The 27,365-nt window shown below is 32.3% G+C and overlaps 2 long non-coding RNA genes and 1 other non-coding gene across 4 annotated transcripts in view; 1 reads left to right on the top strand and 2 right to left on the bottom strand.

The window, feature by feature from the left end:
• Positions 1–1,444: 1,444 nt before the first annotated feature.
• LOC128993428 (uncharacterized) lies at positions 1,445–5,372 on the bottom strand. Of its 2 annotated transcripts, none has more exons than XR_008490758.1 (3): positions 5,346–5,372; positions 2,846–2,944; positions 1,445–1,725 (listed from the first exon to the last, which is right to left on the bottom strand). It is a non-coding gene; the product is annotated as an uncharacterized LOC128993428 (long non-coding RNA). The 2 variants fall into 2 exon arrangements; XR_008490757.1 differs by lacking the exon at positions 5,346–5,372 and adding an exon at positions 4,663–4,675 and having other exon boundaries at positions 1,446–1,725.
• A 4,818-nt stretch (positions 5,373–10,190) lies between these two features.
• Positions 10,191–10,263, top strand: Trnar-ucg (transfer RNA arginine (anticodon UCG)). The gene has a single exon. It is a non-coding gene; the product is annotated as a tRNA-Arg (tRNA).
• Positions 10,264–11,721: 1,458 nt separating this feature from the next.
• Positions 11,722–27,365, bottom strand: part of LOC128993410 (uncharacterized) — a 41,375-nt gene continuing 25,731 nt past the window's right edge. Inside the window, exons 2-3 of the long non-coding RNA XR_008490753.1 lie at positions 19,274–19,350; positions 11,722–11,739 (exon numbers count right to left, since the gene is read on the bottom strand). This is a non-coding gene — a long non-coding RNA (uncharacterized LOC128993410). The remainder of the gene's footprint in view (positions 11,740–19,273; positions 19,351–27,365) is intronic.

The raw sequence follows: 27,365 nt of genomic DNA on the forward strand, positions 1-27,365 counted from the left end.
GACGGTCAGTTTAGACTGGCCGGTCGACTCAGGCACTGCTCTGCTGATAACAGGCATTGTTTTAAACCGTGGTATGATATAGTCTCTCGCTCCTAACCTTTCAATGGTGTTGTTTTTAATTATATCTGTTTAAACTAGAAGACCTTTTATGGTCCTGAATATTTTGTTCATGCTTTATTACCACTGTCTAATCCTAATTTGTTATTTCATGATTAAAGTTATTGTGACGTGTGCAGTTTGACACATTGGGTAATTTTAAATCTAGATTGTGACATATATGGCCGTTTTTTAATCCAAATATGAATCAATCAATTATATTAATTATTTAAAATGAGGACTCCACTAGGTGCGTATTTCAACCCAAATATAAGTGAAGGATGAGCGTAGGATGAGTGGCGATCTTGTAGTCTTGTTAGTGTAGACAGGAGATATGTTCCTTAGACACAGCTGTTAATTAATAGCACATACAGCCATGACAACTAAGGGACCTACAGTTTATAGTGGAATCCGAACCACATTTTTGCCCTTTTATCAAATATCAGATTAGCACTGCGGATAGTCATAGTACTTACTAGTGTGGACGTTAATCCACACCAGGGAGTATCGCATTCGCATTCACAGTGCATGCCTATAGATATCCACAACTCTTGACCTTCTGGATTACAGGATGAAGCCACCATCCCATTCAGAATGAAGGATGAAAGCAGAATGGAAGAGTGAGATGCTTTGTGTAGCTTTGTTACTCAGTAAGACCAGCAGGTTCTTTAGCCAAGGACCATCTCTATAAATTTAGTACAAATAGGGGGTTTCTTGTAATACCCCTTTTCCAATTGTTCTACTTAATTGATTTTTACAATCGAGGTGTCATTTTAAAGCTTATTATCTAGCGCACCTGCAAATGGTAATTAAAAAGGTTATTCCTTTAGGGTTTCGCCCCCTCACCTTGAATTTATTTCTTGAATCCATTTTCAATGATCAAATTATGCTGACCAACTTTCTTTACAACGGTTTAAATGTGAATTTTGATTTAACTATGTGTGATTAAACTGTGAGTTGTGGTACTTAAGTTGAATGTTAAACAACAGTCAGATTGTAAACAAGAGACAAAACAATTAATTTATGATCATATGTAAGTATTTTAAATAGGTTACTTTTTTGACAGCTGTGCCCTGATTGAGGTAGGTAAACCACTCTATATAGTGATCTATATTTGCCTAAAATAGATCTAAAATCAACAAGTTTACTGTAAATTAGTTGTTTTCACTTAGACCTCCAAATATTTCAGTACCCAGTATTAAATTTTCAACAGCATAATTTGTTATTTCTAAAACAAAAAAATTCAACTTTCTTTTTACTTTTTGCAATGTCTGTAACTTGTTCATGTCCACCCAGTCAGCTAACACTTTTACGCTAAGTATTTACCAAAATAAATTTTCAAAAAATAAACTTCACTTAAGTTAAGTTCTAACTTGTGTCAATTCACGTTTATTTTAATTTACACAATGTACACATGAATAACATCTCATTTAAAAACATTATTTAATTTATCCAACAAGGTATTTGTATTTGGGGTTATGAATGAAATTTTTACATCAGTGACATAGTCGAGCGGAAGGTGTTGTGGGTTGACTGGAGCGTTGGGTTGGCGAAGAACACGAGGGTAGGCCGTCAGTACCTGTAAGTCTTCACGTAATAAACGTCATTGTCTCGCTCTCTTGAACTTTCCTGGGGAAAACACACACAATATTATATTTTGTGAATCTATTTAACCTCTATAATTAACAGGTCAAGGAGCCTTTTTCCGAGTTCGGATAACTCACCCGAGGAGATTTTCCTGGTTTTGTGGATAGATGATGAAAGATAAGTAACTGCAATATAAGACTGACATTTCTAACACAGGATATTTATCTTGCCTCAACAGATTTATTTTTAAAAAATGCATCCATTTTAAAACATATTTTTTTCAGTGGTTCTTAAAAAGTACCTACATTAACAGGTACTCACATTATAGTATATTACGTTACTAGTCCTGAAAATAGGGGTTTACCGGAAAAGTGTTGTCGTTCCTGTGCAAGACAAAGACGAGTGCTGGTTTACCATACGAGTCCGGTGAAAACATTTTGTACGAGTGACAACGATATTTTACGTCATACTACTCTAAGCTAACTTAACAAAAATATCTGTACAAATATTCCCACCCACTAAAGGGCTAACAATCACTACTCATAACCTCTAAGAGGGGTTAAATTTTTTCGTTTATAACCACTAATTGCCAAATAAAATCAGCTGGTTGGTGTCCGGTAAAAACTAATTACATTACAGTAGTACGTAATGAAATCCCATTTAAATAAGCTGGTGGCAAGTGGGTGGGAAGTTTGTTAAAACAGTGTAATGTGGCGTAAAATAGGTTACAATTCCGGCACCTCATTTTTTACCAATCGAGCACTGCTTAGACAGAAACTTTTCAATGTATCTACACATACATAGGTATTGCACAAATTTACTAAAATGTATACAATTATTTGAAAGATATAACAAAGACAATCAATTTCCTGCCACACCAAGTCAACATCATTGGATATAAGTCAAAATTGGCAATATAATTTGTTTTCTTATATATTAACCGTTTTACAAATTTGTACAGTTAAATAAGTGTTGACCATTAAATAAGTGAAATGTGTGTAGCCAAATTTTATTTGTAGAATTATGTTAAAAAAGTTGTTGAATAGGGTGCAAGAAGTAATTAATCAAAATATTTAATTTTTTTCCTTTTAGTGTCAGTTTGAGGTGGCAACAGACTTAACATTATAATTACACGTTACCAACAGTCGAAGACGTTACTTACATGTGGCCTGTAGTTAGCAATGTAGAATGGCGTCCTCCTCTGCCTAGACTCCATGGATCTCAGCCATTGGTAGCCGATGAACTTTTTACCAAGATTAAACTGTAACAAGTACTTAATTTAAGAATATAATTGCTTGATCACATATTTGTATCGTGGCATAATCTTATTAACAGTAATATTCATTTGATTTGTTTATAACAAAGAGGATTGTTTTTAGTTCTTAAGTTCTGGCTTATGTAGCAGCAGACATTGTTAGGAGATCTCAGTGATGTCCACCAAAAGTCTTTGTTTGCTTAGTATAATGTAATAAATACATGTATTTTCAATAGATATATTTTAAAAATATAATTTAGAGTTCAATTGGTTCGAACAAAATTAGTAAAAATTCTGAGTTACATTACAAAACTACGCTTTAGGGTACACACGCAGCACGGTTGATCAAGACCTATACCATGACCTAAGCCAATTGCTTAGTGATATGACAAATTTAACTGTAGCTAACAGCATTTTTAGCGAATTTCCCTATAGGGAAGTAGCTATTACCGTAGGTGGCACGGTAAGACCTAGACCCTGGACCGATTTACTTTTTCATTTTGATGTCCCCAGAGGCCAAAAACACCATTCGTTCAAATTTTTATATATGTATATATATATATATATATAGACATATATATATATATATATACGTCCGTGAACGCGATAACTTGAGTAATTTTTAGCGAATTTCCCTATAGGGAAGTAGCTATTACCGTAGGTGGCACGGTAAGACCTAGACCCTGGACCGATTTACTTTTTCATTTTGATGTCCCCAGAGGCCAAAAACACCATTCGTTCAAATTTTTATATATGTATATATATATATATATATAGACATATATATATATATACGTCCGTGAACGCGATAACTTGAGTAATTTTTGTCCGATTTTGATGAAATTTGGTTTAAATGTGTAAAGCGGGATAAACTTGAATGAGTTCGCGAACCAGCACGATCGGACCATGGGAATGGGGCTTTTTGGGGGGTTTTATGGGGTAAAAATTGGTTTTTCTCACTTTTGACCCTCAAAACACAAAATTTCCCGATTTCTCTTTAGACCTTTTTAAAGAGCTTAAAAAAACAAATAATTTAGTATATAAAAGTATTTTTGTTCGATTATTAGTAACGGAGAAAATTAAAAAAATTGTAAATTTAAAATTCCCATGTTATTCTTATGGAGAATATTGTCAAATGTTGTAGTTTGCTTGTTTATGGATATATTTTGATCAAACTTGGCAAATTTATTTATTTTGTACTAAGCTATCAATATTTTACTCAAAAACACACTTTATTAGTTTCCTTGTAGCAGCAAACCTAGGTACTCGTTAAACCTAATGTTATTAAAATATATTTAACAATTCAGACAAATGGAAATTCGCTTAGTCGGCAGGTTTGCTGCGGCGGGGGTATTATCCACATTGCATTTCACTTCTACTTTTTCTTCTCGACCTCTTGTGGATGTCATAAAAATCAACCCAACCTTCTAACATAATTCATTCTTCTATTCATCTGCTTAAGTACACTCTACATCCACCCATGTTGTCCTGGCTGTACATACCAGGTTGTAGGTATGATCTTGGCTGTGATAGTGCGTGTTTATCCTTAGGACTTATCCTTAAATTGGACTGTGTAATCTAAGCAACTTAATTTATCTTTGATTTTTTTTTATTTGTACACTGGGTAGAGCGAAACTTGGAAAGCTGGATCACATCGAGAAAGAAATTTGTATTCTCTAGATATTTTCTGATCACACATAGATATAAATAATTATAATACTTACTGCTCCACAATTCTTCATAATCCAAGAAAGCATGAAAAATGCAAATTAACAAATTTAAAAAATCATATAATGCATGTTAAACATTCTTCTACAGTACTGATGCACATGTACTTAAATTTTGGAAAAGTCCCCAAGAAAGTCTCTGTGGATAATGCATACAGAATTGATCATTTTACTTTAGTAGTAGCAATAAAATATATTTTTTTAATTCCTGAGACATTCCTCATCATCATAAACATACGTTGACATGTTGACTTTAAGTTATTAACTGTTACCTTTGTTACCTAAAACCATTGACTATTGGATACAGAAGTTGTTGTATTAATAGTCAAAGCTAAAACTGAGGGCGAGGATATCGAGATGTAAGCCTTTTAACCATTTCCCTCTTTTGCACCTTTAAAACTGATGTGTTCAAGAATCCACTTATGATTATTATAAGTTGGCCTAATGTAGCTGTCAAAGCTACTTCAAAATACAATAAATTGGACTCTCCTTATTTTTGAATATATAAAAAATAAAAATGCATTTTTATGCAGCAGCCTCATTACACAGAAATTACTTTTTCATTTTTAGAAAACTCTTGAAGTTAATTGCGTTCCATTAGATTGTTTTGTAAACATTGAATGCTGCACAAAAACTTCTAAAAATCATATTAAAGGAAGATAATATTGAGATGAACTCACCCGACTATCCAGCTGCCAAGACATGAAACAAAAGTAAAGAAAATCACGTTCAAGTTTTAAAAAGTTTATAAACAATTTCAGTTTTTAAATTTATTGATAAGTCTTCTTCAAAATTAAGTTAACTGGCAAAAACGTTTAAAAAAATGGGAAAATAAAAAATTTAATAAAGTAACACAAAATTAATTTTCTATAACTATTAATTTGCTTGTTAAATAGATATTTTGTTATAAAGACACTTTTTTTTATAAATTATCCATCATAAGAAGCATCTCTACTGAATTGTTTCAACTCTTTGGTTAGGTAGCATTTAGCATGATTATTTTAGTAAAAAAATCACATGAAACAATTAATACTGTTACGGGCTTAACAGGTTCTTTACAATAAAAACTTGGCGATTTTATTATAACTATTTATTTACACTAATTATTCTATATTTACAGATATTAGAATTACCTAACACCTAACTAACCCTATCTAAACCTAGCTAAAGCCTATTCTAATTTACAATGTTTCTACTTACAGCTAGCCTCTACAGGATTTATCACTTCTGTTACAACACTGTCACTATACTGTCACTAGTGTCACTACACTGTCTCTACACCGTCACTGCACTGTCACTTCCACAAGCACTAGCACTGGTCACTAACACCGACACGCGCTTGCTGCGACGATTCTCGGAAGGCTCAACTCAACTCAACTGCCGTGTGCCGGAAGACGGTCCCTTATATAAGCTTGCCGGAGAACATTCTGGAGACCCCTATAGTAGCCCAAACAAAGCTGTTTACAGATCGCTGTGGAAGCTTCTAGTGGATGTCAAAGACCCTATTGACGTAGACCATTGACATGGGTCTATTGTCTTTCTGGGAACCCCGTGTTGACAAACAACCCTTTAGAGACGGCGCCTGGCTATTGTTGCGCGGGGCTCCTGACTTGTAACAATACACTTTTACTGGAGTTCCTAAAATCCCACTAATCCCAGACATGATGAGTAATTCCTCTAAAAGAATATCTTTGGTTAGCATTTAGCGCATTAAATTTTGCTAGAAAATGGTTTTGTGAAAGCTGGCAATAAAATTATGATAAATTTATATTGAAAAATAAGTGATGCTCAGCTTTTTACAAGTTCGATTTGACTATTTTTGTGAGGTCTACTATAGTTTTGATTCTTTTTTTAAATTTGTTCAACAAATTAATGATATTGTTTGGTTTCTAAAGCTATAAACTCAAATACTGTATGTACTGTGTTCTAATAAAACATTATTAATAGACATACCATAGACACCACATACTAATAATAATAAAAACTAATAAAATTCAATAATAAAATAAATACAAATAATAAAAAAATACACAAAGAATGTTATGTGTATTTTAAAATTATGATTATATTATATGAACAGGTCTTTATTAATATTTGATTGTTTTTTCTACTTAATTAAAGTGTAGCATTTAACATTAAAAACATAATTATATATGTGTAAAAAGCTATTTCTTTAAATGACTAAACAACCAAACTAAGTACTAACTGAAATTTAATTATGCATTATTTATAATCATAGACAAATAGAATAACATATAGACTGTCAAAGGAAGGTTCCGCGATGTGCCGCTAGAGCGTGCTCGGTGTTCGATTCGCTGCTGTCGTCGGCTCCTCGCTGTATGCTACCAGCAGACGCTGCATACATGGCACTCCTAGCGGTGGACGCCAGAACATATGCTAACCGCAGCACTGCTGTCAGTCTATATTCTATTTGTCTATGGTATAATTCAACTTTCTTACCTGACACATCTGATAGCATGAAACACGTTATAGAATTAGACATGGTTAAGTAAATATTATATAATCACTGAAATGTTATTTTTGTTTCATTGCAAAAATACAAATCCTATAATATAAATACTTAAAAATATTATAGTTTCTTCTTTGTATTGCCAAACTCTAATTCACTATCAAAAATAAACTATTCACACAATTAACAAAAAAGTCAAAATATTTCGGCATATGCCTTTTTCAGGAACAAAACAAAACAAATAATGTGTTTACAACTCTGTACCAGATGGTTTAGCAAAAATCAAAAATACATATAATTTAGAAGGAAGTAAAAAAGGAAATTTTGATTATTTTTACTTCCTTATAAATTAGCCTGTATGTATTTTTGATTTTTGCTAAACCATCTGATACAGAGTCGGTAAACACATTATTTGTTTTCTTTTGTTTCTAAAAAAGACTAAGCCAAAATATTTTGAACTTTTTTTGAGTGTGTGAATAGTTTATTTTCTTAAAATATTAGAGTAACTCAGGGCAAGAGTGCGCACGGGGTAAAGAGGCAGAGTGGAAATTTTTACTTTGCTCAAATTATCTGTCCAGAGGAACCGCCAGAGGAGAACTGGATTCTATGCACATCATGCAAGTACACGACTCTTGTTCAAATTGTTCAATTTGCCAAATTGTTGTGTTGGATTCACTTGTTCAGCTCATTCACTTGTGATTACTGTGAAAAAGAACTAATTTTCACTAAGAACGCGCTAAACATAATTTGTTTTTTAGCATTTAAGTAGATGAGTGTTTGTACTAATAAAATATGTCTGAGTAGGTCTTGAGTGCTTTTTTAAACAATGTGCGTCCTTTTGCCACATAACGTGCAAACTCTTGCCCTACCCACGGGACAAGAGTTCGCAAATGTAACTTTTCTTAACATTATTATTTTTTGAATGATAATTATAAAAATAAAATGTAGTTTGGTTATCAACTAACACACGATTGTTTACCATAGGTTTTATTTTTAGTTTGGTTTTAATTTCAGTTAAGAATGTGAATGGAGTTGAATGTTAATTGTAATATTTGGCCTGTAAGAGTATTTTGTTGTTTATTTTAAGACTTGGTTTGAAAACTGCAAATAGACTTTGTCAATGATATGTAAATGTATCCTTATGGCAAATAAAGATTGATTGATTGATTGATTGATTTGACCTATTTGTTTTTGGGTTTAACTTTAAGTGCGCACTCTTGCCCCAAGCTCCTATATAGGAAATTTCCTTAAAGAATTCTACTTTGGGACTTTCATGATATTGTTTCCAGTGCAGTAATATACAGTAAGTTTTAACTATCTCTGCAATTTATGAAGTGCTACATCAGTTAAATCACAGACAGAATCTAATTTTTAATAATTGTTTTACATTTAGACAACAAATAACAGTTGCAGCCTCTGCCATACAAAACAAAATTCTGGTATTGTAGAAAAAAGCTATAGTACAATAGCAATAATGGAAGCTGCATTTTAAACTTTTTTTTCAAAATAAAATATAGTTATTTTGGTGATTTTAATTTTTTAGTCTATTTTAAATTCTTTGTTAACTGTCCACGCCTAGAAACTTCTATGATTCTCTTATGACAGTCATATTGGCATTTGAGGAGAAAATATTTTGGATCACCACAAGAGAATTTACAAAAAATTGGTTATTTGTGGATATTTAATTGAATCCAAAGCCTAATCTGAATAGTAAGGTGCTAAAATGACAATGACATAATCTCATTTAACTAAATGATAACCTATTTTTTTCTTTTAAGTTACCTAATTAGTACTTAGTTTTTTGTGATACTTACAAGCTTTGTAGGTGAAGGTTCCAGAAAATATGTCCAAAGCGGCCAACAAGAGTTGAGGTATCATGAAAAAGAAAGAAGTATTACTACAAATTTAAACTTATCGTATCTATCGAAAATTATCCAAATATTTTCTGTAAATTTATGTGCTTTAACTTTATCTGACTGGGGGGCCCACTACCAAAATGTAGTACCAATAATACTAACTAACAAAACTTTAAAGTCTATTAGTAGGCACATTCATGCTCCTACTTTTTTTTATATATAATTGAGGTAAAAAACTCAATGACTTTTTTCTATTTGTTGGTATTTTGCACCAAAGCGTATTTGCATGTGCCTTCTCTGCAAAAGTTCAGGTGTTCAAGGAACAGGGAGTAAAATGTCATTTATAATGATTTTGTGTTTAGTTTTTAAAAGTTTGGTTTGCGTTTATTTGATTACATATCACCCTTTTAGCGGCAACTTTCATGTTTTTGCTAACACTTGTCAAAATCAATGCAGCGATTCCTCACTTTTAAAAAAGAATGTACACCGAAAAACTGTTTCTCATACTTTCAAATTAGTAAGTTAGCTGTTAAAAATAAATTTAAGTGTGCTGAATAATAACTGGAGGTACTCAGTATATAATCTTATAAAATTGTACAATAGTAGGCCAAATAAAATCATTGTTATGAATAAATTATAATATTTGCATTTATATGCACAAAAATAATAGAAAAGAAATATACAGTAAATAAATGGCTTATTCTATATGTCCATATAGGAAAATTCACTAAAATATTATAGTACTCATTTTTTATAAATTTATTTATTGAAGACCTTCCTACACATAGATCATTGCAACAGTATTAATACCTTTTTCGCCAATAATATAAATAACATTAGACATAAAGTGAAGCACTCCACAAGAAATATTAGGTTTTCATCTCGATGTGATAAAATAAAAATATACCTTTAAATATTTTAAGGTTATGCATTCACCCATAAATAGGTTATGGAGAATTTTTGAAAATATAAATAATCGTTGGGATAATAATCTAAGATACAAAATAAAAGTTTTTGCATATGTGAGAGTCTTGCAATTTACTATTATACTTTTGAGTATATTTAATCAATGGTCTTACTCTTATTGTACTGAGGCGTAAATATGTACTCAATTTACTGCGTAACAATAAACACTGTACGTAATGAATGACGTAATCATTGGCGGCGTGCTCAAACACAATTTCGACACTGTCTACCACGACCGTGTGGCCTAACGGATAAGGCGTCGGACTTCGGATCCGAAGATTGCAGGTTCGAATCCTGTCACGGTCGACCAAAATTTTGTTCTCAAAATTTGTTTGCCAATTTTTTAATATCTATGTAATGTTTGTTCATAATTTGGTTTTTAAAGAAATATAATTTTACAGAACGTTTTTCACATTTTAAACTTCTCGTTTGAATACAACTACACACGATGAAGGGTATAATTTGATTTAAATTAGAATTGTTGAAAGATATACTTATTAGAAATTCTGTACATTTTTAGTTTAAGCAATATATATTGGTTTGTACAGTACTTCAAACTTGCCAATACTTGTTGAAACAAAAAGAAAAAAACATAACATGAACAAGTAACCAGACCAAATTTTCAAAACGTACCTATGAAAAATTAAAATTAGTTTACAATTTTATACAACAACTAGATCCATATAATACATTGCATGGATATGCATTACATTGAATGATATATAAATTTTGTTTATTATAACTTTTGCATTCCAATATATTATCCAGTTAATATGCAATAGCTTATACGGGATAGGCTACTGTATTTATCATGCCAGCACATTAAAATGTTTTATTATCAATGAATTATTACCAACCACTGCAGAGGCCATACTGACTTAATTATACCTTACTAATACCTTACTGTTTAAATGGAAGTAAACATTTTAATTCCTAAAATTTTACTACAATATGATACTGTATAACGTTGTGCTTGAATTTTCTTTAGTAAAGAAATGATAATACTTTACTACTACTTTGGTTTTGGTCTATTGTGCGTAGCTTCAACCAGACAGTAATGTCCAGAAATAGACTCTGATCATAGACTAACCTAATATTGTATCAACAATGGGAGTCCTGAAAAGTTGAATTACTGTCCATGTAATCTTTGTCAATACTTCAATTCTGTGTTACATTTCTCCAATCCAAACAGATAAAATCCTTTTTACTTCGGCAATAAAAGAATTAATTTAACCGATTGATAATTGAGTGTAATAAATTGTGGCTAGTTTCATAATAGAAATTAGGTACTTAATAACTAATAACCACAAAGTAGGACGATAGTTAGTTTCAACATTGTGAATGGTCTGCGCTGGTTATCACAACAAAATGTCTTAGTAAAATGCGTTTAAATCTAATTTAATCTTACCTAAAGACACCTCAAGTAACACTATCGTTCGAGTATTCCACTGATTCGCACTGGTAAAACCTATGATTACCGATACGCAACATGACGTAGGTGTTAAACTACCAAAAAAGTATTGAATAATTCAATACATGTAATTAATTCAGATCCCGAGTATGGCGTAGTTGTAACATTGACTTGGAATGGTGAAAACATATTTATCTTTCCACTGGAAATTCTGTTTTAACGTGAGTTAATCAGATGGAATCTGTGTTTTTGTATGCCAAACATAGTTTATTACAACTATATGGCAAACTAAGTTTCAAGGTCTGTATCCAAAAGATGACTTGTTAAGATCGCAGAAAACGTAATTTACTTACCCGACTTCCTAGGTTCGACTGAAACAAGAAACAAAACATTTAATTCATAAAAAATATAAATAACATATTTATATATACGTATTTGTATATATTTATATATTTATTCTTGAAGTTAATAAATTGACATTATCACAATAAGATGGTTGCAAATATAATATTCATTAACATGATAGGTTAATCACCTAGGTTCATATAGGTGATAGTGGACAAGTTCGAAGCAGCAACTTATACTACTTATATGCAAAGGGGCTCTGTTAAAAGATTCAAGATTGTGGGAACGTTCACTTGTTTTGGAATCCCACAGCAATAGTAGATGGACGATATGCCATCTCGAGAACTTCTCTCAATCAGTGGGAATAAAATACCATAATTTAATATACAAATGTAACACTTATTTGCTTTGTGTATACTGTTTGGATATCCAAGGTTAAATATTAGTATAAAAAATACAATATGTTTATGAAACAAACATATACATATTATTCTTTGACATGTTTTACTCATGCAATATACATTTAATAAAGATTTTCCCTTTACAATAACTTTACAATACAATAGCTTAAGAAAAATCCATTGGTATAAAAACATTTGTACGGCTAAACCAGAGATGACCATGCTAAAATTCAGAATTGTGGATATTTATAGGTATGCACTGTGGATCCGATGCTCCCTGGTGTGGATTAACGTCCGCACTAGTGAGTACTATGACTATCCGCAGTACTATCCCGATAACTAGACCAATTCGTAAATTACAAGGAAAAAATGTGGTTCGGATTCCACTATAAACTGTAGGTCCCTTAGTTGCCATTAGCTGTATGAGCTATTAATTAACAGCTGTGCCTAAGGAACATGTCGGCCTTAGTCACTAACAAGACTACAAGATCGCGCCACTCATCCTACACTCATCCTTCACTCATATATGGGTTAAAATACGCACATAGTGGCGTCCCCATCTTAAATAATTGATAATTGATAATTGAATCGTTATTTAAATAAATCCTAATTTACATTGGGAATAAAAAATTTTTTGTAAAAGATTAAACTGAACAATCCACCAAAAAATTACATAATATTATTACAGTTATCATAGGGTGATTATGTAATTAACAAAATGTTACCGTTTAAACTATTCCCATATACACAAACTATAGTAGTTGTTTAAAAATCCACGTAGAAAGCCTATAAAAAGTAAAAATCTTTTCTAGTGACGTAGGAAACCTCTTGGGATAGTCTACAGTAATGTACCCCAGTCCCCGGGGTTTTGCCTTAATGACGACAATGAAGTGGGTGTTACTGCTACAAAGGCAGTCATGATGTGTGATCAGCTGTTCAATGGTGCATTCTGGGAATACGGTATACATGTGCGATACAATTACTGTGTGTATTTAATGTTTATTGTGTGTATCATATTATTAGAGCTTGTATAAATGTGGGGGACACTACTGGGCGTATTTTAACGCAAAAGAATGAAGGATGAGTGTGGAAAGGTGTTGCTTTGTGAAGCTTCGTCAGGGACTAAAACCCAGCTGTTTCTTTAGCCAAAATTATATAATTAGGTGGCCAAAGACCAATAAACAAGGACAGCTGGACCTAGTTACAAATTATCGATAAGCTACTGATTTTTTGAAAGATATAAACTTTTAACTACCATGCAAGGACTATAAACACTCATCTACCCAGCTATATTAGTACAAATTAAAATGAAAAATTGTTACACTTTCCCTATGAATAGGGATCTTTACGACAGAGATCCTTGTGTAAGAGCTACTGACTGATTCATAGGTCACTAATGCACCTAGGTTAAACTTAGCTCTAAAAGTTAAATATTAAAAATCACTCACTAAATAACGGTTTTAGACTGGAACGCTAAGTAGTATTAATTAGTATTATAATCGAGAATAGGATTTAGATGAATAAGATGCATAGTTTAGCTTGGTTATTGACTGAGATCAAAAAATGTTTTTTTAGCCAACACCATTGATTGAAAATTTTATATCAGGGACAGTCGAGTCAGGCGTGTACCAAGATGGGTAGCTGAATGTTTACATTGTTAGGGTCGCTGGTTCGATCCAGAAAAAAAGCTTTTTGATGGTGTGAAACTGACCCAGCTGTCCTTGATCATTGTGCTTTAATAAATGGACCTGACTAGCAAATCAGCTGCTCTTAGTCAGTAACAAAGCTACACAAGCCATCATACATCATTCCAATTCATTTTACACTCCTCACTCATATTTGGGTTAAAATATGCTCCTAAATGGTGTCTATTGATGACATAATATAACAATCAAATAGCAACTAATGTTTATCAGGTTATAAATACTTTGTATTGTCTATTGATGCAAAGAAAGAATACAGCTACAGACTATAAATAAATAAAAATATGTTATTTAATATTTCACAGATTACATTAAGAAAAGTTCCAGTTCCAATACGATTATTGAACTAAGCATTAGCTCGGAGGCAATGTTTGCAACCGATGTGTCTTGAGCATTGGAATTTGATGTAATATCAAATAGTTTTGCTTTCAGTTTAACATTACAAGGGTAGACCTAATATACAGATGGCCATGGTCATACGATAGAGTTCCGTTTAAATAAAAAAAAAACATCAAATTAGAATTTAAAGAATATTTTTTATCAACAACATTATTATTTAACAAATACATTTTTTAAGTTAGTTTAGTGATTAAAAACATCTTCCCAAAACACGGGTTTAATCAAGATTTTACCTCGAAAAAGAAAATTGCTGGTTTAAAGATATGTGTGACAGTTACCCATTGTTAAAAAAGTCATAAACTATTTCAAGAATGCCAAGATTCTAATATGAACAAAAATAAACTTGAGAATATCTGATACTATTTACAGTTTTACTCTAGAGGCCCGCGTAGCATATCACTCACACTTTGTAGAAGCTTAAAATAACACGTGGTTTATTTGTAGCCTCTCCATTTGAACCCGGGCACATTTTAGGTGATGTCTTTGTTTAAAGACATTTACATTACAAGTGTAGTAAGAGCGTTTTTACATCACGCAGGTGAATGTGTTTGCAAGATTTTACCTGACCCGACAATATACATGGGTTTACGTACAATATTTTTAATTATCCATTTCACTCATCTTCTAATAATAACGTTCTTTTACAAACAAAAGCTACGTTAGGAAAATACTTTAAAGCATAACAATAACATTCAAGCGCACAGCTGATTTCTAGCGGTGAACGTCGTTGGCTCCATAGAGGTATATTTTTTAAACTAAGCACTCAATGTTATTTAAATGGGTTTCTTTACATCACCGAGTGAGTTTTTTATACTTCACATCACTCGAGAAGTAAGGAAGTTGTATACATCACGCTTGGGATAGGGAAGTTTAACATGGTGGGTTAGGTAAATAGCTATTACACCCCTTAACACTCTCCTAAACCTAATCATGCACTATAGGTTGGGTTTGTAATAGTAAACTTATTATGATCAAATTAACACATAGATGTTTTTTATCACAACGTTTTTCTTAATGAATAAAAAAAAAAATACGTCAGAAGTTTATTGTTTTTACTCAGCACTGTAAACTTTCTCATACAAATAACTTGAACAGTGTTATTACTCCTCCACGTTTAAATTCCAGAGTTTCATCCGCAGTTTCATCACATTTTGCCGCCAAGATAACAGCAGCTGATCCCAACATGGATGGATCACGTATCGAGTTCGATCTCGACTTTCAGGTAATCACACAAGTTGTGCTCAAGTATGCACTCAGCAAAGGCGAGGCAACTTCACAAACTGTAAACTTTGGCGGAGGTAATGTGCAACTTGTTGCGAAAAGGTGGGTTCGAATCGCAACAGATTGCAAAACAAGATACTTTGGTGTGATTCAAGCTTGTGCTTCACACTCGTTCGTTTCATGATAGAGTAGTAGTACAGTAGTTCTCCGGTACTTAGAAAAACATTCTCGGCTGAGAGGCTAATTTTCCCGATTTTCCAGATAGGTCTAACAGACTAGGTAGGCTCCAAACTGAGCCAAGGAATTTTCACAGAGCAAAAGCAGTTGGTGAATAACAGGATTGAAATGGTGAGTATTGGACAGAACTTTATCGCTTTCACTAGATTAGCCACGTCCTAGATACGTTTAAAATATGTCCACGTTAGGCAAATTAAAATCAGAAATGGGAATTATATTGCAAAGTTAATGGTTTTAAAAATATATACATTTAGAAAATAAGCATAAATTATAATGACAGAATTTTGATGCAAGCATCATTGAAATAACTTGAATTTTCTATATAGACTCTTTACAATGATTAAAATCTAATTGGCCACTTGAAAATTTCTGATCGTATATAAGGTAAAATGTTTATTATTATTTTTAAGTCAGCAGATTAATATAAGCTAACAGGTTTGATACTTTAATATTTTTTACATTGATGTTAGACCATTAAATCGCACCACCAACCAATGAAATGCATAATTTAGCAAAAAGTAAAAGCGATTCTGATTTATCAAACTGAAAAGTTGCAGTGAGAAAATAATCTTGCAAAGCCGAAGTAACAATGGTTTCATCGTTAACTTGCCTACTTGCCCACAACCCCCTTCTTCCTCACACCTCAATAGAATGAATAAACATGTCAGCCTACTAGGCCTACGAACAATTAAAACTTTATTTTTAAATGTGACTTGTAAAATATAACTATACGTAAAGATTAATAATGATACATCCGTATTTAGTGTCTAGATAACCAAATATTTAAGTAATAATTTGGCAGGGTTCACATTATAATTAAAATTACTGTTTACGTATTTTAAAGGGGGCGGTACAGACCATAGCATTGTTACTACCTACCGTAGTTTTTTTATACAGCATAGGCAATTAATTGATTCCCAACGATAAATGACATCTAGGTGATAATGTACTGTACTAGACACATTGTATATTTACAGAGTGGTATTTTTGGCCGAAGGCCCTAGATTAATTTTGTTATATTAATAAATCGCAAACAATGATTGTAAATGTGCAAGTCACAGGCCAGCGGCCATGAAAGTTTACAAATGTTCAATTTAAATTTTCAAAGTCTTTTGTTATAAAGAAGTAGACTATGTGCTTATGCAAGAAAGTGGTTTATTATCTGCCAAGCTTCATGAATAAACATCTGATGCTGCCCAATTATGGAAACAAGAGTTGACGTGTGTAGGTAGGGTTATTGATCATTAATGTCGGGTGTCCTAATATTAGTTTATAATCTATAGAAATTAAAATGATATACCCCAGATAATATGTTTAGATTTGGGTGTCGATTATGGCGAAGCTTAAAGTCATCCCTGCAGTCCTCTATCATTGGGCTTTTAATAAATGTTCCCTATAAATAACCGGCTGGTATTAATCAGTAACAAAGCTGACATAAAATCATTCAAAATTCATCCTCTACTCACCTTTGTTTTAAAATACGTACTTGATGTGTTCGTGTCGTAAAACCGACCAATCAATTTACAAGTAAGCTACAAGAAAACGTTATTCCACTAGCAATCGGCTCTGACAGTTTGGCATATCTTAAATCTAACAAAAAACCACTAAGTGGTAACACTTTCCCCGCCAAGTCAGCAATCCAAAAAAGTTAATAAATCATTACTTTTTCCGCCAAGAAAAACAATGTAATGTATGTAAGTTTGGCAACTTGGCGGCAGACTTTTGCTTGGTTTTTTTCATTTAAGTTACGTTCGTGGATAATTTCACAAATCAACTTCTCTAATTAATTAGTCCAACTAAGTATAATTTATGAAATGTGGCACAAATAAGGTCAAATTTTGTAAAATAAGCTCTCACCTAGCAATGTACCAATGGGAGGGATACTTGCTCAATGAAACTAGTTTTATGGTATTTTTTAAAGGGATCGAGCAAAAGTCTGCCGCCAAGTTGCCAAACTTACATACATTACATTGTTTTTCTTGGCGGAAAAAGTAATGATTTATTAACTTTTTTGGATTGCTGACTTGGCGGGGAAAGTGTTACCACTTAGTGGTTTTTTGTTAGATTTTATTTATTTTTGTAGAAAATTAACAGTTAAAATAAAAATCCTCTTTTCTCTGATATATAGACCACGGCACAACTACATCTCATTTAATTTCAATAATATTGTTAATGTAGAACTAAATTCTACATTTTTGGTCTTATCTGCTTTAAACAGATTAAAAACTTTTTGACACACGTACCAAAATTACTATTTAACAAACCCACTGGGCTTAAACTCAGTTTCAAATTTCATCAATGATCATCTTGAACAACATAAAATGTGTTGATGTTACATAAGTGTTCTAATAATTAAACCCGTATATCTAAAGACTAGTGTAAATTGAGCCCTTATTAGAGATGTAAAAATGTAATCAAACTAATTAGGTTTGTTAGAAATAGCATAAGGCAAAACAAATATTGAATAACTCATTTATCCTAAATTTACATATCACTTTTTAATTGCTTGTTTAACATATGTAGAGTGATTTTCCCGATCGTTTTATTTGTTTTAGTGTATCAAAACATAGAACAAACCTTAGTACTAGCGTACTAGTACTAAGTTTCAAGTTCCTAGGTTTCATATGTTTTGATAAGTAGTATTAAACTGTTAAAAATGACGAGGTGCTGTACCAGTGTACCATCGGTACACTGAATTTTTCGATGGAAAGTATCGGGGAATATCACTGCTCTAAGTAATTTTATATAGTAAGTAGTTCAAATCATTCAGTATACCTGAAAAAAATACTTTATAAAAGTATTAAAATAATTTTTCAGCTGTTCCTATGAATTTCTCTAACATTTAATTAATTAAGATTTAATCGCAGCTGGTCCTTCTTTTGTTTTGATTTTAATCCCATGTTATTTAAATGGGCCAAACTCGTACTTTGAGGGCTTGCCAAGGGTTTATGGGTCAACGCACCGACTTGAGACCCTCAAAAGGCACATCTACACGCTAAGGGCTTTCAAACAACATAAAAAACATTAAAATTGAGCCAGTGGTTTGGGCTGTAGGTCCGTCAACATTTAAGGAGAAGAAGGAGAACACGGAAAATTTGTGAATTTTCAAACTAGTTTTTCTTGGCTCACCCACAACCGTTTTTTAAATTCTTTTTTTTAATTTTGTTGAGAATGATTGCCCCTATCCAGTAGATGAACAATTATTTTAATAGCTTTTGTTTCTTCAGAGCTATAGACGAGTAAAAAAGCCACTTTGTCACGTCATGTATATATACACTGCAGCAGCTGTGTACCGCTGGGGGACTTGGCGGGGCGGAACGCTGCCGCGTTCCTTAATCTTTTTTGTTGAATCTAAACTATAAAGATATTAATTATGTAATAGTAATCATTCTACTTTGTACTTTAAAAACAAAAGACATACAATAATTCAAGGTATAACAACCAAATTAATTATTGCAATGTTTGAGATAAATTGAGAAAGTCAAATCTTTGGTTGAATCTAGCTTATCTGAAATTTGATTTATAATAATAAATAGAACAAATGTTCATAACATTGTAATAAGATTGTTTTTACATTGTTTTACGACCATACAACTTACCGCTCTTTTGTCGGTGGCAATGACGGGAATGTCGTTATTAATTTCTTCTTCCCTGGAGTCGGAATCATACATTGATCCTGGAAAAGATATAAATGATTAATAAACTCCTTACTAAAGCCAACAGGTCTTCATCGTAGACTAATCTGTGAAATACCCTTACTGTTCCAACGATGGCTGCAGTAAGAGAGCGCATGTCGTTGGTATTTGTAAAAAATTTGCATCAGTGATCAGTTCGAAATGTCTTTGGTTCGAATACCGTCACTGTTAAATATTACTAGAATTTTGTGATATTTATGAGCAGGAAAGTGTACAAGTCATCGTTGGTAGTTGGTCTAGTGAATGATGAAAGTTAGTCACTCATTTTAGTCTAATCGGAACACACGGGACTATATGTATATATAGTTAATATAACAGTCTTGGACCAGCAAAGCAATGACGAGTCGTTTTGTGTGCTGACGATTTTGCTCCTCCTTTGCATAACAGGCAAAGCCTGGGGCATCAGCCTTAGGACGTTACAATTGAGTTGCTATGTTTAAGCCCTTTCTGTAACTGGTTGTGCAAAGAATGGAAATTATCTATGCATGGGTGCGCAGTAATTTTGTATAACTCCAACTAACTCGATTGAAGTAAAATAAACAATTTCCTTAGAAAGCTGATCGTGATTGTATAAGATTTTTATTTAAATGTTTGCTTTGGAAAAATATTTTTAATTAAGATAAGAAAGTGACTAAATAAACTCTTACGGCGACTTAAAATATTTCTATGTTATATCGACCCCACTAGTCTTATCGTACAAGTTTGGTTAGGTAACCTGGTTTCAGATAATTTTAAATATACGGGCCGAGAGGATTGAAATGTATACACCTACATTTATTGGACTACATGTAACGACTATATGTTACCCTTACCTAACCTGACCAAAAAATACAATTAGTTAGGTGGAGACAATAGGAAATTACCTATACAGTGTTAAAAAAAAATCAAAATAAATGTATGGTAACTTACTGTCCTAAATCTTTGAGGTATATCTTGTCCCTTTATAAAGGTATTAATCTCTGGTAACCGCCGGGTATGCGAGTGGCTATTGTACTTGTCGCTGGTTACATCCTATGTGAACGGGTTGTCACTTGTTTACGCTATCTGACAAGTCGACGTTAAAGCAACAGGTCCAGGGTGTGGACCAATTAAACAAGAAAAATCACAATGGTTTTGAAACACACAGCAAAAAATATATACATTAATTTGACGGGTGTCCAACGAGATCGCACCTTATGCAACACGTGTGTTTACATCACTCGGTACTGCCCTGGGAGGAGGGAGGGTTGCTGACGTAGGGGGACTTATTAGCCTCACCACAATCCAATTAAAACCTACAATTAGACAAGAATTGCGACAGAAGGAGTTGGTATGGTAATTAGTACAAAACTGTGACTGGCTTTCCGAGCACTTTTCACCGCTATTTTAGTATCTCGGCGCTTTTCTAGAAGTTTTAATTAGTGTGAGATGAAGTGTTAGTTTAGTACTGTTGCTAATTTATGTGCAATATGAAGTTGTTGAAGTAGGTTTAACTTGGTTATCTTGTCATATATCAGTTCACCCATAGAGTATATTGGAGTGTGTACAAGTGGGTGTGAAGGACAGAATTTATCGGTTAACTATCTTGTTAACTGTATAAATGCTAGTTAAATCATTCGCTACTCACTGTAAATGCAGCATGACTTGGTGGTATGATAATTTAGATTATTCAAGTGAACGTGTAGTAGAATAGATGAAACAAGCTTATATGTTGGTATCCCTGTTTTCTTTACTTCATTGTCGCTCAGCTGATGGGTATTGTTTATTGTTGTATCGTTATCTACGATTTTAGTATTATTGTGTATTTATTGTTGCAATAAGACTCAACATGGCATTTTCCCAAACTCAAAGAGTTTGACGATTAGGATAAAAATAAATAATTTATTTTATACTTATACCAAGGAAGGTTTGTAATTAAGTTTCCATGTGTTAAGATACCAGTACCTTAATAAACAAAAACTAATTTATGGAAACCGCATACGTAGGTATCAAAAAACATAGACCTACAATAAATACTTTACTTTAGATTGTAAAACACCATGTTGAGTCTTATTTAAAATAAATTCCTGATTATTGTAAACATCGTACATAACCATGCAAAAATACGTATCAGCTGATCGACAATGAAGTAAACAAAACAGGTATACCAACAGCTGGTTTTGTCGTTAAACAGTTACTCACAATACTAGTAACCATGCAAAAATACGTATCAGCTGATCGACAATGAAGTAAACAAAACAGGTATACCAACAGCTGGTTTTGTCGTTAAACAGTTACTCACAATACTAGTAAAAATGTGGGTTGCGTAAAAAACACTCTGTATATTACACTTGTTCTTTAATTTGCTTTAGGCGACATAACTTGAAGTCATAGCCCAATTATTCAGTAACCAAGTTATTAATTAGAATATCACTAATTAATAACTTGACATACTAATTACACACACACTAATTAATAATAATAATACTAAAGACACACTAATTAATAATTTGACAACAATAGTTTAGTCTGTTAAAAATTTTGCATACATGACAGTGTTGATTAATAACAATGCTTGCCAAGTATATAATTTAATTTTTCGTAAATTACTTAAACTGTGACGTAACAGGCGATCAAGAGGCTCCACTACACGTTGTTTTAACTACGAACCCCACTTAGGCTACAAGGGTGCCTGCTCACTGAACAAAGTTCCCACCTTAATGGTTAGCATTTCTGGACGGTCAAAATAATGCAAACCATAATTTTCAATTGAACAAATTCCTATCATTCTTACATACAAAATTTGAATTTTTCTGTGTAATAAACCAGTTCACGAAGCTAACCAAGCAGACACTTAAAACTTTATGTAGCTATTTTTAAGATTTGGACATCCTTACCTTGAAAGTTAGATTAATTTTAATAAATAAATGCTTTGATGAAGAAGCGACTAAGATCAACATCTAAGTCACCTGATTCGACCGCCCAGTGAATTTCATTTCTGTAGGTTCATTAACAAGTTTTCATTACTTTTTTATATGTCTTATATTAATTTACAGCCTGAAATATTAGAATAAAATGCGACACGTTAAGTACTCTTATTCTAATTTTGGTTTGTTATGGACAAATAAATAATTTCAAGTACTTAAAATTTTAATTAAAATCATAAAGTTATGTGTCCAAGGTAAAATTATTTTATCAATGTATAAATTACCCACTGGTTGAAAACTAATTCAGTCTCCAACATTGAAGAGTTTTGAACAAGAGGTTCTTCAATGATTTAACAGAGCAATAAATTCGAAGATTACGACAGCTACAACTGACTGCTTAAGTAGAATTTAAATCACTTCAATATTTATATAAACACAAGGCTAGTTTGCATATACATTATTTGTATGCTAAAACCTTCAGCATTTACAATAAATTCGGCAAGTAAAAATTCAAAGGGAGTGTAAATAAATAATACGAAAAAAACAGGCCGAAGATTTTGACACCCATAACGACCATTTTGTGTTAATTTTAGCAATTTCTTACAGAGTAATCATAGTCAAAATTCGTTAACCAAAGAAATTACTGTTATTAATTTTACCTGAATTGAAATCCACCGGAAATTATCAAGATTAGCGTAGCTAAAAGATTTATAAAATAAAATATTTTAAGCTATCGGTAAAATGGTATCTCGGCTGAAGAAATTGTTGCGTAATTTATATGCAGAAGTAACACAATTATTGTGTTAAAATACATATTAAATTTAGTTATTGGTTAATTAGTTAACTCCAAAAGTACTTGTATGTTTAAGTGTTAATTTATTATACAGGGTGTTTTTTTTAAACTTGCATCTTTATTTATGTAAAAACTGCAATAGATAGACGTATGCAGTTTGCGGGAATCATCTATTGACGTAGGGGGCCCAGTTGTTTGAATTAAACGTTACATTTTCATTCCCCCCCTTTCCCCCCTGCCCCGAACTTAATTTTTTCAAATTGCAAGTTAGGTACCTCTTGTGACATATCAAATGAAAGAGCATGAAAAAATAAAATGTTTTGTTATAAAATATAAAGTAAAAAAAAACCCTGTATATAAAGTAGTTACTGTAAAAAATTGCTATTGCACACGAAGTTGAATATCTCATAACATTAGTTTCCTGTTAAAAACTACTTTCCTCTAAAGTTGGTTTTACGCCACATTCACTAAAATACCCTTTCTATGAGTTACCCTATAAATTAGGGTGTGAGATCACCGATGATAAAAGGCATTCGATCGTAAAACTTAAAGATACGCTTTTAAAGGGTTGTCACCGGTCCTTCAGCTTTGCCATGGTTTAAAAATAAACAGCAAATTTGAGATCCATCCAAATAATTCAAACTGAATAAATAAATGCCTATATCCATAGCCTCCTCTAATACATGCTAAATTATGTTATATTTAAATCGTAGGGTATATAATATTGAAAATTAAATAAAACATATATATTTGCAAAACCATGGAAATTAAGTAGGTTTGATTTATTGTATCCGTAAAATCAGAGATAAAATATTTGACTATAAGCCAGCATTATTTATTTTTTACAAGATATAATATCGAAAATGGGCGAAAAAATGCTCAAAAACTGCCTATGTGGTCTAAAATGGTTGATAATTAAAAATACAAAAAAATGCAATGACGATTAACCATTATTTAAAATAAAGGTCGTCGGTAAACTTACCATATGAAACCCAGTATAAATGTAATAATCTCATTAAATAAACTATTGAATTTCTAGTACCTAAGGTAAACTAGAACTGATGGCTGTTGTATTTATAAGACAAACGGGATTAACATGGTGTAAACGTATTACTTTATGTTTCGCACCTGATAAAGACGACGTTTATCTTTACTATGTCTCACTTATGAACTGTTTCTCTCTTGGAAAATTAGTTTTATGTTCATACGTAATATGGGTTTAAGAAAATGTGGTGTTGCATTCCTATATTATGTTTTAATAAAAAACGTTGGTGGTTTTCAACTTTTATGCCCATGATAAATAAATAATATGTTTGCAAGTTACAGTAAAAGGCATTAATATAGAAACTTCCTTTCTTGCATATGAGGAATTTTAACTTTGGCACGATTTTGTCAAGGTACCAACTGACCTGAGTCAGGTGGTCGGGTATTTTTTTGTTGGAGCCATATGATATGTTCATTAACTGCGCCACGTGGCGGCCCTATTTGGCTGTACAATTATTGACTAGGTTAGGTTAGTTAGGTTGTGTTACGTCAAGTTAGGTTAAACTATATTAGTTTAGGATAGGTACACGTATAAACAAGGTTATTCCTTCTGCCGGTAACTCACCCTACCTGGCTTGGGCTGGTGCACCTAAGGAACCTTTTTGGGGACCCTTTGAGGGCTTGACACATTTAAGGAACTCTTTAGCGCAATTAATGTACGACATATGTGACAGTGATTAACAATTGATGATCTTAGAATGATCATAATTATATCTTAAAATAGATTCGCCCTAAGTAGGTGTTGATGAGCCAGCAATTACTATTGGATACCCGATGGTTTAAGGGTTAGTGTTACCTTCGACAGAGTCCAAGGACATATCCCTTTACCCTTCATTGTACTGCTAACCCCTATAACATCCACGAACTGAGTATTTAGGTTTTAAGTCGTAAATCCAGTTAGTGAATTGAATTTGCAATGCCCCTTACGTGGAATGGAATAATATTGTTGATTGAAGACTTAATGAAGTACTGAATACATTCCATTTAATTTACTGCCCCACACAACCCATTTCACTGCTTAGTGTCACGCCTTTGGTTGAAAGGATGGCGGGTTCAGCTCACGCAGCTCTCACAGAAACGTGTCGTCTTTTTCATGTATGTAGTACATGGTAGTACACATACCTTATTTAAACTTAACTAATATATATATGCGTAAAATATTTCCTAGTTACAAAACTACTGGCAGGTAGAACATGTGTGTGATTAGTTATTTATAGAGACAAGGACACAAGTTTGAAAAAAATCGCAAACAATTCAACGATTTAATAAGTAGAAAAAAAAATATACAGAAAGTATAACTTCTCTATGAATAAGCATAGGAGTTATGGAAATAAAATAATACAACGAATTACTTTTCACTTTTGAATGATAAATGAATTGTTAAGCAGCAAAGTAATTTAAAAGAAACTTTTCGTTTGAAGGCGGCTCTAACGATTCATTAGTAATGCTGAAAACAGAAGATGAGACATTTTTATGATATTGTTTCATAAGCAATATCTTTAAGAATCGCATTTATAGAATGGTATCAACATTGTATAACTGGACAATGAAGTCTTGTGTATGTAGTACGAACCACTGTAGAAACCAATCTTTTATTCGAATAGTATTTCGAGTATTTACGTAAATTTGGTTTAAAATTATTGACTTTGATTTAGATTTTTATAAATGGGCAGACGTGCAACACAGGAGAGTGTTCTATAATAGATCTGAAAGTAACCAGTTGAAAATGAAAATGCTTCTTAATTGGGGTGAACTAGGATCATGGATGTAAAGAAACTTAGTTAATAAACAGCTGATAGTCAGGAAGAAATCTGCACAAGGATATGCCTCGTTCTCATAATTCATTAATATTTAAAATTATTGTACACTTAAGTCTTGCCTCATTCACATAACAGTGACAAATCTAAAACCTTTATTGAATCTAGTTATATATAAATACTAGCTGTTGCCCGTTGACTTCGTCCGAAATACTTTTCAGTTTTATTATGGGCCGGCTGAAGTTGTGTCTTAACTACGGGCTAACATGACATTTTATATTATTTTTCCGTATAGTAATAGTTATTATCGATTAAATACATTCTCATATAGCATAATCATCTAAGCTAATTAGACATATGGGACTACTAAAGTCAAACTTAGGGAGAAATTCTTCATTTGAAATATTAACTGCCTTTCTACCAAAAGCTTCGAACTACTCTCTCTCTCTGGAATAAAATCATCTTGTTTTTTACCGTTCTATCTCATTGCAGTATTAAGGATTAAATCCAAGCTTACAAAGATGTTACAAAGATAAACATATAGACAAGTTTGTTTTGACAGGAGCAAATGTTGAAACATGACATCTGATCGGCTGTCAAGATTTTATCAAAATCAGTTGGGAATTGAATGACAAGAATATTGAATGATTGTTTGCTTTAATTTCACACTTTATAATTTTTTAAAGCAAACTATTACTAATTTACTTTAGTTTGGCTAGTGGTAAAGGCAAGCACTAAATAGTATATTTCGTACCTAGGGCCGAAAACCATTTCGGCCCGTTGTACGAACGCTATTTTTCACCACACTATACCCTACTACCACTATTCACCATTATAATAATGCACACTGATAGTCAACACAACTACAACTTTAAGGTTATGTAAAGAAATAATTTGAGGAATCAGCAAAAATAAAAATAAACGGTATCAGCATTCTGACACATACTTTCTCCCATAAGTTTGTCAACTACCTTTATCATGTGTAAGCGGTGAGAGTAAATATACGGAAATGGAATTTGTACAATTTTGTTCAGAATTTAAAGGACTATAACATACTAAATTTTTATCAAACTCGTTTAAACTTTTAAATTTTTATCAAAATTGTTCGGGCCATTTTTGGAAAAATCAGATTTTTCCGTTATTTTATGGGGTTTTTATGGGAAAATAACATAATTTAAAATAACTTTTAAACCGTAATTTTTACAGAAATGGGATTTGCACAATTTTTTCAGAATATAAAGGACTATAACATACTAAATGTTTTATCAAAATCGTTCTGGCCGTTTTTGGGAAAATTCTATTTTTCCGTTATTTTATGGGAAAATCCCCATTAAAAATCCAAATTTCTAAAAAATTGAAAAAACTATCAAAATTGTAAGGGCCATAACATACTATGTTGAATAAAGAGAGGATTTTTTTTTAATCCTATTTTTCGTTATTTTATGGGGTTTTTATGGGAAAATCACATAATTTACCATAACTTTTGAACCGTAATTTTTAGAGAAATGGGGTTTTCA

This window comes from Macrosteles quadrilineatus, unplaced genomic scaffold (assembly GCF_028750875.1).
Source record: "Macrosteles quadrilineatus isolate MER2022 unplaced genomic scaffold, UCM_ALF_1.0 Scaffold_4__1_contigs__length_99947679, whole genome shotgun sequence".
Classification (NCBI taxonomy): domain Eukaryota; kingdom Metazoa; phylum Arthropoda; class Insecta; order Hemiptera; family Cicadellidae; genus Macrosteles; species Macrosteles quadrilineatus.